The 13,373-nt window shown below is 40.1% G+C and overlaps 2 pseudogenes; both read left to right on the forward strand.

The window, feature by feature from the left end:
* The window catches only part of LOC147891469 (uncharacterized), a 33,959-nt pseudogene extending 21,170 nt beyond the window's left edge, over positions 1-12,789 (forward strand).
* LOC147891471 (uncharacterized) lies at positions 2,063-3,286 on the forward strand (annotated as a pseudogene).
* Positions 12,790-13,373: the final 584 nt, after the last annotated feature.

A 13,373-nucleotide genomic window follows, 5' to 3' on the forward strand; every position in this document is an offset into this window, starting at 1 on the left:
CTCCTCCTATGCCTTCACTGACAATCTAAGTGCTTGACGACATTTGTTAATTCATGCTCATTGGGTTACCGATGCTAATGGTGCATATGCTTTACACAATCAGTTGCATTTTTCTCTATCTAAGCACCATAGATGGAAGTTTCCTGGTGGGGATGGCTTGACTTTGGAACTACTTCTAGCTTTTTGGGAAAAGCTCAAGGATGCATTGCTATTCATGATCAATAGTGCTTGAAATAATGACCAACTGCCAGATTCTTGGAAAGAAGAATTTGTGAAACAATTTCCCAAAAACAACTATGTGAGCATCCTTAGATTGGAGAATGATTACCCTTATGCTTGTACCTTACAAAATGGGCCACCACAATGTTAGCCATTCCTTCAAAAGGAATCCTAAACGTGTGCTTCACATCAGGCTTAATATGGTTTCATCTCTTGCTGACAAATCATGAATGGCATGATTATTTTGCCATTTAATATATGCGATAGGGCATCTTGCTTCTACAAATTGATGTAGAAAAAGCCTTTGACACGGTTAATAGGAGTCTTAAACTCGGGCTACATGAAGTGCAATATGGCTTATCTCTTGTAGGAAAATCATGAAAATGTTTTTTCGCGGCCATTGAATATGCTAAATATAGGCAATATGACATCTTGCGGCTACAAAATGATGTTGAAAAGCCTTTCACACGATTAATTGGGACTTAATTGCCCCCTACTATGTCCACGCTGGATTTAAAAATGTGATCCATTATATATGATTGTCCTTTTGTCTCAAAGTCAGTAGCTAATTAGAAAGCTCTATTCGGAATACATGGATGAGACATGCATGGTGGGATGGCAACTCTATGTGATTGAAAGAGTTTGCATTTAAGTTGGATATTTGAACCTCCATTGGCTATTGATGAACCACATAAGGCTCTGTTTCTCATCAATAGAGTGGCTAATTTGAGCACTCAAGCTTTGATGCATATGCCTACTTTTGAAGATCGTTATACCAATCCTGGTCTTGCCTCTCAAGGATTGGATAAACCCCACTTTGACCTCCTCTCATTTTTTTGGGTACTTTGTGTCCTGAAATTCCCCTTTTGGCTTAGCATCGTTGTATATTTATCATAAAAATATATTCGTACAAACAAAATGTGTATGTGTGTGCCCATATGTACATGGATTCACACGTGATGCATATGCCTATTTTTGAAGATCATTATACCAATTCTCATCTTGCCTCTCAAGGATGGATAGACCCCACTTTCACCTTCTCGTATTTTTTTTGGGTGCCTTGTGTCCTGAAATTCACCTTTTGGCTTAGCATCGTTGTGTATTTATCATAAATATATATTATTACAGACAAAATGTGCATGCATGTACCCACACACACATGGGCATGTGTGCACACGTGTATATGTAGGTGTGGGGAGAATAAGCTAGCAAGTAGGAGCTCCAACTCGCAAAAAACAAATTTCTCATTGCACTTTTTTTTCTGCCACCTGCGTCGAAGCCTCCCTGTTAGTGAGACATGAGTGTGTGTGTGTGTGCGTGGCACGTGCGCATGTGTCGTGGACTTCGCGTCTTTGTGTATGTGTGAGGAACTATGCTGCGGGTTAGCATCTGTGTGTGTGTGTGTGTGTGTGTGTGGCGTGTGTGTGTGGCATGGACTTTGCGTCTTTGTGTATGTGTGAGAGACTGTGCTGCGGGTTAGCGTCTGAGTATCTCTGTGTGTGTGTGTGTGACCTTGTCTCTCTGTGAGTGTGTGCTTGCAGGTCTAGGTGTCTGCTTTGCCTATGGCTGTGTGTTGTGTATACTAGTTTGGGGTTTTTGACAATTCGATGCGTAGGTACAAAGTTTTTTGCAGGTAAAAATTTGTAGCTACCGGATTTTGCAATTACAAGATTATTGCAGGTTTCTATCTTCAATTTTCGTCCCATCCTATTGGCTTATTTATTGGGGTGGTTCGCTCGTTCCCTTCCAGTTATGCTTTTCATAACTTGACCCTCCTTTTCTTGCAACAATAATGAGATTTGCACTACAATTTGGAGCTTGCACCAAATTCCACATGTGCTTAATGGAATCTCTTGAGCAGGTGATTTATAAACGTCGAAAAGCTATGAATATGTCAAACATGGACGCCATGTCTCTCATTAAGGAATATCTACAAAAGGATTTTGAAGAGACAAGAGGAAGGACTTGCTCCAATCACGAAAGTGCGTAGCTTATAGATCTACTTACTCAATATGCTTTAAATGCAATCATTCTTTTCTTTTTGGGTAAGATGCCTACTCCACACAATTTTGGGCAATGGGTTGATTCCTTGCTTAAGCGGCAAGCAATCAGGAATGGTTATTTTGGAGCAAGAAATTTCTATAAGATCTTATTAGCAAACATGGAAGCTAGAGGTGTTTTGCTAGAAATGTCTCCCCTTTTTTTAATACACAAATGATTTATGTTCTTCCTTGGGCTCTTACTAAGGATTATTCACCGTAAGTATTGAGGTGATGGATTTTCCTCATAGTTAGCATCGACTACACAATTGGGTAAAGTGATTTGCCTTCCAAAGTTGGACACAAATATGAATCGTTTTTGTATTCTATGGAACATTGATCTCCCTGTTGTCACCGGCATTACCATTGACTTTGGGATACCGTCGTTGGAAAGCGACCATTCAAGCTAAAATGGGAAAATTTTGCTAATTCTTGCTTTCACTGTGGCAAATTTGGTCATATGCAATTTGAATGTTCGGAGTCAAATCTACCACAACCTCTTTCGACTGTCCCTATCTTTCTTACATCACCACTTGTAAAATTTCTCCCTCACAGTCAATCTAAAGGTGCTTAAGCATCCACTTCTCGGTAGTTGCAGTAAATAAAGACAAAAGAAAGTAGTCCCAAATAGCAACTATTCCTACTTCTCCAAATTTAACAACAAAGGGTAAAGATAAGCTTCTTGCGTATCAGACTTGGATAACACCCAAACTGTTAAAATGTGTACTCCACCTTCTTGGATAACACCCAAGAAAACTATTAAAATGCATACTCCACCTTCTTCGCACAATTACGTGCCCCCTTGGAAGAATGTTGCCCAGCAAAAATTGCCTTGTAATGATAACACCTCCTTGGTTCAGGCCTAGGATAAGGTCGTTCGATCTCATCAAGTAGTGGTCACAGGGTGCCCCTCTTCAGCATCGAATGGACCTCTCTTATTGCCTCCAAATTTGGCTCCGCATTGGATGCGGACGTGCCAAAGGGCAGGAGTACTCCAAGCTCTTTTCTTTGGTTTTCTCACCCAGTGAACATACTGTATCCAATGCATAGTTCTATACATTGCATTTCATATAATGTGTACGGGTTACACACCTCGGACAAATGGAGGCTAACCTAGCATTACATATATACTTACAAAGCAAATATTTTTGTTCTTCAAGAGCATAATCAACATCCGTTTGTCAGACAAACGTCTCATTTTGAGGGATATTGGATAGCTTATGCAAGATCTATGGATATGATGTTGTCTTGATGCTTCTTCGCCCATGAGTTATTTCCCACATTGGCTTTAAATGATCATGTTGGACATTCAATGTATTATCAATGGGGAAGTTTCTGAATTTGGTGGTGTGTATGCATGCACTTCAACTAATAGAGCCCAACTTTGGTGTACCATTTCTTCTTATTGTTGGCATTTCAATGCATGTCTTTGTAGTGATTTGAATAATGCTCCCAATCATATGGATAATACTAATGGACATTCTCACATGCTTCATGTGGAATGATAACCTTGGGATCTCTTTTTGCAGACATGTGAAGGGTTGGATTTGTGGCCTCTTTTGCATGCAAATGATCCCAGATTTACTTTTCAGCATAATGCTCATTCCATGTATCGTGCTCTTCTAGACTAATGGTATCTCTTATAGATGCAACAGTATGATCATTTTGTTTGTGACATGCAAATTGATTACTATTTCAGCCTTTCTAATCAGCTTGAAAATACAATTTTCTTCATAGCCACAAAGCATCTTCTCCATGTCAATAATGCTTATCTTAAGCATGATATTCTTCACAATATGGTTGTCGACATTAATATGGACAAGGCTTGGGTTCGTTTTGTTTTGTGTGCTCAATATGTGATTCAAGATTATAGTTGATACCATATAGCACATTTGAGAGAGAATTTGAGAGAGAAAGTCAAATAAGTTAAAGACACTTTTCAAAGTTGGATGCATTTGGCTAACACCTCATCTTTTATTGGAATTCTAATGATTGAATTGCTTTCTGCTCATGCTTTGTTACATCATAATGATGAGAGAAATGGCGGACTGAGCTCACTGACAGGCTTTGGAAGACAAAGAATGCTTTTCTAAACAATTTTTTGACATCTACATTATTCAAGGCACTCTCAAGCTATAAAGATGATTAGACTCTTGGATGATGATTGGAATAACTCCTGAATGAAGTTTGCACACATCTCGGAATCTCATTATGGCAAGATTTTTCTCTCTTGCAAGAAGGCCAAGAAGCATTATCCCTTGTTTCTATCGCACGTTACTCCGATTCTTTCGGTTCAGCCGGCTCGGTTTATAGAAGATCCCTTCACAAAGACGGACCTGTATATCAGTTTGTGTGGTTTGGTGCGATGCAAATCTCCTGATTGGGATGGCCTCACTGTGGAACTTTTCCTATCATTTTGGGATTACCTTGAGCACCCATTGTTGTCACTGATAAATAGAGCATGGGCACAACAAGATTCACCTTCATCTTGAACAGCCGGATTGGTAAAGTTGCTTCCTAAGCAGACCCTTTGTAAGAGTTCTCACAATGCCAACCGATTACACTAATGCCTGTGGTTTTGCTAAAATGTTTGCCACTAGAACTAAAAGGTTCTTACACGACGGTTTGCATCCATCTCAATATGGATTCATTCCACCTACACAAATTATTGATAACCTAGAAAATGTCATCATTGGCATGGATTATGCGAAGTACACTCCACAAGTTGTCTTCATCATGCAAGTTGACATTGAAAAGGTGTTTGCCTCTGTCCTTTGGGGCTACATTGTGCATATTGTGCTTCCTACGCTATCCTGCATGGTTCGCTTTTTGTAAGCTGACAGTACCTCTACCGAGTTATTAGATGGTTTTCTGACATCTCGTTGGCTTTTAGGACGTTCGGTAAGACAAGGGTGTCCTCTTAGTATGTTGCTTTATGTAATTGCTACTCACCCCCAGCTTATATATTTGAAGTCCTTGACTTCCTTTGGAAGATCATAGGGTTTGAGATTACCATCAAAAGCAATTAATTTATTGGGCAATCTTATCTTGATGATACTCTATTTATGTCTTGTAATCACCACGATGACATGGAACAAATTATGCACATTCTTCATTTGTTTGGATTGTCAGCATGCCTCAAGGTGAATTTTTTGAAATCCACACTATTGGCTCCTAAAGAATATAATTGGCATAGGCTACTTTTACAAAACTAAATATAATACTCAAGGTCCAAGTTGTTCATATGGACGTCCATAATCTGATCAATGGGGCCAAGGCAGAGTAGTAGGGGTTCGTGCACGAGGGTCTATGCCAAGTGCCGATCAAGCCCAAGTAAGATGAAGCTCGTACGTGGGAACGAGCCGTCACCCTTAAATGGCCAAAACGGTCATAAAAAGAAAGGGGGTTGTGTAACCATCACAATTCACGCTTTTCTTTTCTCTCACTTATCCTCCGTCATCATTATCTATACATAGCTCCTCTGCAAAACTTTAAACTTCAAGCACTTTGACAGTGGTACCAGAGCAGGTTGCAAGTCAAAGACATGTGCAGATGCCACGTGGTAGCCACGAACGACACACAAGAGAGAGCTTTATTCTCTTTTGCTTGTTGCATATGAAGAAAGTTGAAGTGCAATATACGTCTTGAGGGGCAAGTATAGCAGTTTGTATGTGGGATAAATCCCATGCCACTTGTTTGAAAGTGCCTTTCACCCTTTTCTTCCTCTCCCTTTTGCCCTTTCTCTTGAGTTCACACAATGGCACCCTACAAAATTTGGGAGGGGTCTCTACTTCAACTTCTAATGCTTGTTTGGAATCTTTGGTGGAACCATCAACTCATAAGCCTCATCCTCGACATTAAACCCCTCGAGTACAAAGCTTTGATGTCCAACTAAGTCCTCGTATGCCTATGGTTCATGTGTATAAAAATTGCGGGCATTTGTGTGAGCGATACCTGTGCACATGCACATTGGAATACTTGATTGATGCATACTTTGGGAGTTTTGGCATATACATTGAGGAAAAGTTATTGATTTACAGTTTTTTTGACTCAATTTTAGTACGAGTTGTGTACATAGTGTTGAGAGACTCAATGTGTACAAATTTGGAGTAGCTTACTCTCTTGTTTATACCAATTTGGTTGGTTTTTAATTTCCAAAACAAAACATGAAGCAACCGACTGAGACCCATGCAAAGACTCTGAGGAAAAAGATAAAGTAGTGTTAGTGCCAAAAGAGCCAGCTGTTCCTCTTAAGTCTTCTGCTGGACCTTTTAGCATTGGTCGTTGGCCACTGAAGAACTTGGAAGCTGCCAAAATAACATAGCACGACGAATGTGCTAACAGGCGATGTTGTAAAACAATGGCTCTCGAAATGGGAGTAATGCTTTAGGCTTTGTAACATCACTCAAGATGTTATAAAGGTCTAGCAAGTCACTCACGATATAGCCCACAAGTGGTGGCCCAAAATTGAACAAGATAAAATTGAGCCTAGGACTTGGACAGATTTGAAGATCGTGTTTTATAATAATTATGTCCCTCCATATAAGTGGACACGGACTTTAGATTCGTGGGTTGTTCTTAGCATTGAAGAACTACTCCATCCAAGAGTATGCCAAGAAGTATAAAGAAGTTCTCTTAAAGGTACCAAAGCATATTCCTAACTTCTTACAAGTGTATAAATTTGTTTTGGGCTTGGAAGAAACTTTGTGGCCATTGGTTTGCAAAGAGAAGTGCATAAATTTGAATCAAGCTATGGAGCTAGCATTGGTTTTCGAAGATGACCAAAGCTTTGCTAGTGCAAGTGGCAATAGATCCTCTTAGACAAGAATGCAAAGGAAACCTTTCATCCCCTACATCACACATGTTTCAAATCCCAATGGGAAGAAAACAAGAGAGGTGCATACTATTAAAGGCATAAAGAGAAAGGTCTCTAGTATGGCAAAGCATACCTACAATAGATCTATGCTTACTCCACAACGAAGGAAAAGGCAATGAGAGAAGGCTTGTGCATTAAATGTTTAAGGCAACATAAGTTTAAGGATTACCCTAAGAAATCAAAGATAGCAGCCTCCATGGTACTTCACCCAGTGTTATACTAGCTCAGATTCAGATCAACAAATATAAAGAATTTTGGATCGTCTGAGTGACCAAGAAAGTGTCTACAGCTCCCAAGGTAGTTTTGTCACCAAGGACACGAAAGGATTACCAATTCCCAAACACGGGGAACGCCATTGAAAGACATGTTCCATATACGGGATCTACTCATAATGTAATCACCTCCTAGGCTAGTCAAAAACTAAAGCTCTCTACATAATAATCAAACTATGATTATGTAGTAGAATTAGTTGACAACAAGGGCAAAGAGATATGGGACCGACGAGTCGTTGGACTCCAATTTCAGATCCAATCCTATGAGGATAGATTGGACTTTGAGACTACTAGCCTTGCCAAGTTAGTGCGTAGCAAGCAATGAGGCCAATGATCGACTATTCCATGCATGCCATTCAATTTGAGCATAGGGAACATCGTGTCTTCGATCGCAAGGAACTAATGAATTCCTTAGTAGCAAAGCTACTGAAGGAAAAAAAGATGCTCAAGCTTGAGTGTAAGTATTTTTATCTTTGCTACGTTACTAAAGTTAATCCTAGTATGGATTCGACAACTAGTGGTAGTTCTAGCAAAGCTCAAGATCTTGCTAACAAGATAAGAGCAAAATTTGCCAATCTTTTTAAAACTAACCTACCTCATGATTTACCTCCTTACAAAAACATGGAGCGTAAGATTGAGCTCATTCCAAGAGCCAATCCAATTACAAGGCCACCGTTCAATACGAGTATAAAAGAGAAGAATGCGGTCAGAAAGGTCATGGATGAATACTTGAGCAAAGGATTTCATCGACGATGTGCTAGTATTTAGAGTATCAAAAAACCCGAAGTTCACTTGAATTTAGAATTTAAATCTTTAAAAGAAGTTATGTTATATGCTAATTTTATTAAGAGTGAATTCTGATTGACCGACATAGAGTACCATGGTCGTATTATTTTAGTTGAAAGGATCTCAACCTGGATCCAAAAAAAGTGGTTGTTATTTTAGCACGGCCAGTTCCAAAATAACTGTCTGCTTTAAGATCATTTCTTGGACTCTCTAGATTTTATATTAAATTCATTGACTCCTATTCACACATTGCTACACTGTTGATAGAATAATGTTCCATATGTATGGACTAATGTGCAACAAGAAGGGTTTGATATGTTGAAACAAGTTGTTTCAACTACACAGTACTTGGGATAATTTATCTTGAGAAGCCATTTGAGATGGATACTAATGCAAGTGGCATCACAAGTGGAAGGCGAGCTTAACCAAGATGATAGGTTGATACCTTTTGAGAGGAATCTCAAAGAAAATGGTGAGTTCATATGAGTAAGAACTATATGCAATCATACATGCTCTAAAGACTTCAAGAAATTATTTGTATGGTGCCAAGTTCAAAGTCTATACACATCACCATACACTCAAGTATTTTTGTAGCCAGTCTAACCTAATGGGTAGATGGGCTAGATAGGTTGAATATTAAAGAAAAGGACAATGTTGTAACAGATGCATTGTCTTATATAATATATACGCTCAAGTTCATAGTTTTAGAAAGCTCTTTGCTTCAAGAAAATAAAGAAGCACAATTAGAGAATCCTCATTTACAAGAAGTAAGCAAGAGAATTCCAGATAATTCTTTGGCTAAGGGATGAGTCAGTTTCATCTGCCTTATTTTTTAAGTCAAGTTCATATACTCACAATTCTCAGTGGAGAATGGATTTGCAAAGTGGAAAGGAAAGATTTGTGTTTCTTGTGCATGGGAACTAAGGATAAGAGTCCTGAAAGAGAACCATGATAGTCTAGGTGTCGAACATCCTCGTCAAGAAAAGTCCGCATAGTTTTTTAGGACGACATTTTGGTAGCCTCATTTGTTGAGAGATATTCACAAGTATATCCAACAATGCTCTAAATGCAAGTCAACATGGCAGAGCAAGTAAAGGTACCTAGACTTTTGCACCCTTTACAAATTCCGGAATCAAAACTGACAAAGTATATCTATGGATTTTATAGTGGGATTACCTACAACCCAAAGACAAAAAGATACTATTTTTGTAACAGTGATAGAGTGAGCAGAAACTAAAGAAACTATGGAAGCTCCACAAGTCGCAAAGTTGTTTATACACAAAATATATTCAAATTACATTGATTAGCAACATCCATAGTGTCAAACAAGGATCAGGTTTACATGCCATTTTTGGACACATGTATTCAGTAGATTGAATGTGTCTCTAAATATGAACACTAGAGATCATCCACAAACAGATAGTCAAACCGAGAGGGTTAACCAAATTCTAGAGGATATGTTACGTGTATGTATGTATCTAAAAGGCAAACAGATTAGGATTCATACCCACCAACATTAGAGTTTGCTTGTAATAATCAACCTCATAAGATGACTCGTCTATCTCCTTTTGAGATGAATATGGTACGTCTTCTATTACACCAGGTACTATAGATACCAGTAAGAAATGCCCAAGTGAGACAAAATGTCTCAAAAACATGTAATAGAATTTACAGCATACAAGAGCTGAGATTCAACAAGCTATTGATAGGGCTCTACATTATGCAAATAAGAAAATATTTGTGAGAACCTTTGAGAAAGGAGAAAATGTATTAATCCAAGTTCTATCTCAATCTAAGAGTTCATCTACTAGCAAGTATCCTAAGTTATCTTCTGTGTTTGTGGACTATGGATCTCAATCTAGGAGTTCATCTACTAGCAAGCATCCTAAGTTATCTTCTCTATATTATTAAGAAGCTTAGTGACGTGGTTTACCTATTGGAACTATCATCGAAGTGTTGTAGCCGTCCTATATTTCACGTAAGTTAATTAAAAATATATACATTTAAAGATACTAATATAGTGGATGATTTAGTGTCTTTAGAGGAACATGTTATAGTTAACCATGGTCAAAACAAGATACTAGATAAAAGAGAGAGACGATTGAGAAATCGTCTCATTGAAAAATATCTAGTTACCTAGAAAGATTTTTCCATTAAGACATACAACTTGGAAATCAAAAGCTCCGATTTGCAAGCATTTTCCAAAGCTAATTATTGAGGACCATGATCTTCGAAAGGAGGAGAGAATGTTAGCCGCCAAAGTTAAATATAGCACTCGGGGTGTGGACGAGACATAAAAAGAAAGTGGAGAGGGAGGAGGGAGGGAGGGTAGCAAACATCATCTTGTTATTTATAATGGGATGCACAGACTACAACAGCCTTACATGCTTTCCCCATTGGGGGGGGGGGGCCGAGAGTATGGTCATCCTCGAGACCATACCATAAGCCTCGCTATTGTAGTCCTTCAACATCGAGAGACGCCCCATCGGTGCCGATCACACGTATCCCACTTTCACACTCCTCTCTCACATTCCATGTGATCCTACTCCACCCACATAGCCCCACACTACCATCTATTTCACATACAAGCTCTCGCATGTATACACGCATCATCTCCACACACACTGCCCAATATCTGGGTTAGACCCTCTCATGGCTACCTTATATAATCTTGAGAAGTTCAATGGAAAGGGCTTCCATACATGGCAAATGAAGGTAAAATTTGCATTGATGCGGGAGAACTTATGGGGACTTGTCAAACCTACTCCTACCGCTTCTTCTACGGCCTCAAATGTTGGACAATCTTCAACTCCGACACGACCGGCAAGGGATCCAGCAAGAGAACAAAAAGCATATGGTATAATTGCTTTAGCTTTGGGTGACGATTACATACATCATATCTCTGACTTGGAGTCTCCTTCGGAAGCTTGGCAGAAGCTAGACTTGATTTTTGGTGCAAGCTCTCACATATCTAAACTACCACTTAAAATCTCTTTCTTTGAATTAAAGATGGCAAGTGATACTACTTTAGCTGCTCATGTCAACTATATGCGGAGTCTTATGACTCAATTAGCTTCTATCAACTCTCCTATCACCCCTAATGATGCTATGGCAGTGTTACTTAAGAGTATGCCTGAAAGTTTTGATCACATTGTTAGCACTTTGAAGAATCTTCCCAATCCTAACCTTGAAGGCATTATCTCAGCTCTCCAAGAAGAAGAAAGACACATGGAGCTAAGGAAAGGCAATGACACTGCTTATGTTATGAAATTCCAGAAGGGCAAGTATTCTCCTTGCAATCACTGTGGAAAGACAAATCACCTTTCAAAGGACTGCTTCAAAGTAAATCCATGCAAGCACTGTGGCAAAAACAACCATAGTGAGAAGTTTTGCAAAGCCAAAGCAAAGACAGAGAATGCAAATCTACTTATAGTGAATGAGCCTCCACAAGATGAGGCATCCTTTGAAGATTATGCATTTTAAACACATCTCCATGTATGCTCCAGATCTCTCTTTTTATGTCAAGGTACTCAGCCTGGATAGTCCTCCAAAATGAATGAAAATAAACTATTGTGTTTTGTGTGTTTTGTAAACACCTCTGGTCACCTTATGATGTAGGCCATGTGTATGTTTTTGTTCCATGGTACCTCCTGCAGACATTGTGTGCATGTACATGTAGGGGTGATAACCATTGGAAGGTCTTTTCTGTATCCCTTTCTGTTTACCTTACACCCAAGGGAACCCTTGCTAGCATGAGAACCTAGCCATAGATTTATCCTTGACCACCATGAGATGGCATGAGAAACTATGAGACTAGATGTATCCTTGACATAGCCTGAGGCATTTCCTTGAGGGGGGGTTTGTTGGGATATCTCAAGGTGTATGCCTCAAGCACACCTTATGTTTCTATGTGTGAGTGCTAGAGGCACAGTTAGGTGCCCACAAGCACAGTTAGGTGGTGGAGAGCCACATAGGATGATTGAGAGAATCTAGGAGCAGATTGAGGAGATGATTGTGGAGCTCTGAGGTCATCAGTGATGTCAGTGAGCATGTATGAGGTGCCTACTTAAGGACCTCACTCTTCTTCATTCTACAAGGAAGTAATGCAAGTATTCTGAGTTTGTGTCCACTCTTTGCTTTCCTTTCAGCTTTCCGACACATACATCACTATTCAGAGCTTCTCACATCACACACGCACACATGCACCTCGCACAAGTTCCATGCCACAGAACAATTGATAGAGTGATGACTGTCGAGCACGAGGCCACCAACTTCGAGCTGACGAGGCCTGTGGGATTCTCACACACTGGCAGATATAGTGCCACATGTAATCCCTCACTCGCAATAAAAAGCGGGAATGGAACGAGTGGCAATACTAGGACTTATATACCACTTCCTCATGAGCTGAGCATGGCGATGCATCCAAGAGTGCCGACTGTAGACACAGATAGAAGACCCAAGTACATGGCATCGATATACAGAGGGGCACTACCAAGTCTCGGGACAGCCACTGATACCCCTACCATGGAGCCCACGCCCCACCACCTCTTCCTTTTTCACATTTGAGATGGTGGACAGAGCCATTCATCACCTCTAGCATGGTCGAGCTCGAGACCAGTTTGAGCTATACAGGCCGAGCACTTGATCTATGGGAGGGAGCTCCTAGCACCTCTTATAGCTCACCTCTTATACCACGCATTAGCAAAGGGGCTCCCAAACTCATATGGACATAGCACACTATTGTACCCATCCACAAGTCTGGAGATACCACAGACCCTGGGACATATAGGACTATCATGATCGGCCATACATTGGCCAAGCTCTATGGCACATTTTTAGAGGAGGAGCTCAATACCAGAGCAGAGGAGGTTGGCATCCAAGTCACAGGGGCAGGCGGACTTTCGACGCATATACTCCACCATCAACCATATCTTCACACTCCGATGTCTGATTGAACAGGCACGCGTGAGGAAACGCAGCTCTACTGTTGCTTTGTGGATTTCCGACACACAGTGCCACGAGAGAGACTCTTCAAACGGCTACTCTCATTGGGGATTGGGGAGGAGATGATCTAGGGTATCTATGCACTTTATGAGAAGGTGTGTGGTTGAGTGAGGTGTCCAAGGGGCACATTTGATACCCTGCGTAGCACCATTGGTGTGAAACAGGGATGCTCACTTT

Source organism: Dipteris shenzhenensis, chromosome 18 (assembly GCF_047967505.1).
Source record: "Dipteris shenzhenensis isolate YYH24624 ecotype China chromosome 18, Dip_SZ_1.0, whole genome shotgun sequence".
Taxonomy (NCBI): Eukaryota; Viridiplantae; Streptophyta; class Polypodiopsida; order Gleicheniales; family Dipteridaceae; genus Dipteris; species Dipteris shenzhenensis.